Genomic DNA, 3,160 nt, shown 5'->3' on the forward strand with positions numbered 1-3,160 from the left:
TGTGAGATCCGAAAGGCCCTGGGTCTAATTTGTGAATTTTTATTAAATATGTTTAAATATAGACACGAAATATTACTTCGTTTTTGTGAAAAAAATATTGTTTTAGACGTGGGAAAAACCAGATAACAAATGTTATTTCCTTTCATCGAAGAGAACATCCTCTGTTTTTCCGTATCTGGTTAAAAATCTCGCTCAGATGGGAAATGGTTACCCCTCATTCATCCCCCTTTCGTCCGTTCTCACGAAAGAGTTACTGGACGTTGATTGGTCGAAATTCAGGAGATAAAAGGGAAATCTAGTCCAAATTCAGGGAGTTCTTCGACAGATCCGAAGCATACAAACTCCACATACGTTTCCCTCCTGTCCCGAGTCTACACGTAAAAGTGATATTTTTATATTTTGTGCACGAATTGATCTCCCATATAAAAGTAATATGAACTCTATCTAAAGGTGTCCTTTACCTGCAGAAACGAAGACGACGACAACTAAACAAGTCGTATGTTTAGAATCATTTTGTGAGCTCTCTCTCTCGAACGCGCATTAGCATAGATTAAGTCGTAGCCTCTAGCTTGTCGCTTAATTGTTGTTATCGATTATTTGTATTTCGTTTTGTTTTTGGCTTATTAAATTTACTCTTGTTTTATTATATAAAAATGTTTCCTCAAATTTATTCCGAATCAGATCGCAAACGCGTGTTAATCCGCGTATAATAAGTTTGATTAACTGGTGTCAAGGAATCCTGACGAGTATCTGAACTTCGCCGTTCAGATCAAAATTGTTAACGCTCTCCTATTAAAGTTAGAGAACTGGTCTTACCGACTAGTGCCCGTAAGTGGCGTAGACTAAGACCTACGTCCTGGCAGATCTCACAATGAGATGGAATCGCTGGGCGAAGCGGATGATCGGTGAGATGATGCTGCGGCGTTCTAGGTGATAGCGCAACACAACTTAATTAATAGTCATGTCACGACTTTTAGCTTAATCCAGAGGAGACAGTCCTTCGACCATGAATTTTCGATTTTTATAGGTTTTCTCCTGCTATCCGTATTTCCGATTGTCCCTTCGTCCCACTCCTCGCTTCTCGATTGTTCTCTCATTTGGTTCCAGGTGAAAACTGAGACCAACTCGGGTCACGGGAACGGTCCGATTTGAGGTGTCTATTGACACCTTTTTGTTGACTATGCTCGGAGATTTTTGATAAAATCTTAAGACTCGAACTCATAATTTAGCCCGTTGTTTGTGATTTCTGTCTGATCATACACGATTGCTTTTTACATCCTTCAAATCTTTTCCGTTTTACGAAATTGTTTTACTAGATTGACTATTTATGAGCACTCGAGTCAAAGTTCTACCTGTCTATGAGCACTTATGTCAGTTTTATTTTTCGGTTCGACATTGACAGATCGTTTAACACGTGTTGGACTCATCTCGGGACTCGGGACTTACATTTTGTGCCGCGTTGATTAGAACAAATTTTTTTTTCTTTCTCTCATATTTAGTCTATCGTTATAATTTAGACATAAGAATTCCACGATTTTACTCGATTTCGGACCTCGTCTGAGACCTCACAACTGCTACTCTTGCACACTATTTTCAATATCAAAGTCTAAATTAATAACTGGTTTATTGAGTAGCGACAAAGTAGCGACTTTTCAAAATATCTATGGCGAAATCAGCGACTTTATTTTAAATATAGCGACATTTATTTACGAACGTTTGACAACACTGCTGCTCACCAACGTGAACATTCGAATGAATGGCTGAACTGACTAATATTTTCAACGTTCCTATGTTAACTTACCTAATTTAGTCTAGTGTAGTGATATTGGAACTCCTCATTCACTCAACTGTCGATTTTGTCCGTCCAAATGCAAGCGATTTGCATGCAGTCCTAAAGGGTAATAAGAAAATGTACACACTAAAATATCGTATAACGCTTCCAATGATTCTATCCAGCACCGGTTCTGGGCTGTTAGCCGCCTGCCCGCTAGATATTTCCCTTTTATGTGAATCACGAGAAGATTTACAACTTAACCCAACGGATAGGAGTTTACTGGTATGTTTTTATGATAGTTCTGTATAGTTGACAGGAATTTTAAAAAACCCATTACAATATTTGATATATTTATTCTGCTCTCCCGTCTTCTACTACTTACAACATTTCAATGTTAAACTAATGATATTATGATTTAGTATGCACCTACCAGACCGTCTCTGATTCCATCCATTAGCCACTCGTAGGGAGCAATTTGACTAAGTAGATGGTTTTAAGATTTAAAGAGTAAAAAATGTTTTATGTTATTTTTAGGTACGTTTCTTTACAAAACTATATTTAATTATAATTGTTTTTAAAAGTGTATTCATACAATTGAAAAATGTTTTGTACCAGGTATGTATATCCAGTATATTCACCTATTCACCACACATTTTATTTCACCGAGTAAGTTTTTATTATTTTATTTTTAATTGTAGCCCTTATTTCGTGGCTAGCAATTCGGAATGTAATTGTGATATTAAAAATACATTTAGAGAAGTCTACGGTTTTTACTGGCTTATCGAATAAACGATACGAATGGATCTTACACCAGGGGTCGGCAACCTATGCCACGAGTGTCAACTAGTGTCACGGGAAAGAATTTTGAGTGGCACGCCAATTGTGCATGAAAATAAAAACTTCAAATTATGAACCAATTATTTGTGTGTTAGCTTCTAAAATTGAATCACAAGGGAGTCACTAATGTTTAAATATTGTAATTTTTAATAATATATTTATTTAGTGTGTATTTTATAGTTAAATAAAAACGTGTTAACGTGCAATACATTTTATAATTTTATTTTTAATGGAACGCGTAGTGTACATACAGTATTTTCAATTACATGTTTTGTGGCAGGCCATTGCATTTGGGTTGCCGACTGCTGCCCTAGACCAGTGTTTCTTAACAGGGGAGCCGCCGCCATAAGAAGTTTGCCGGGGGCTGCCAAATTATGCAAAATTTCTTTCAGAATATAATAAAAAGAAAATTGATGTATAACCGAATATCGTATTGAAAAGTTAAATAAGAAAGATAAAGTTTTCTTATTTAGTTTTTATTTATTTATTTATATATATATATTTTTTTCTTCCTACATACAACTTTGTTAATACAGAAGAACATATGTT

This window comes from Centruroides sculpturatus, unplaced genomic scaffold (assembly GCF_000671375.1).
Source record: "Centruroides sculpturatus isolate CEXI.00-Female unplaced genomic scaffold, Cexi_2.0 scaffold1049, whole genome shotgun sequence".
Lineage (NCBI taxonomy): Eukaryota > Metazoa > Arthropoda > Arachnida > Scorpiones > Buthidae > Centruroides > Centruroides sculpturatus.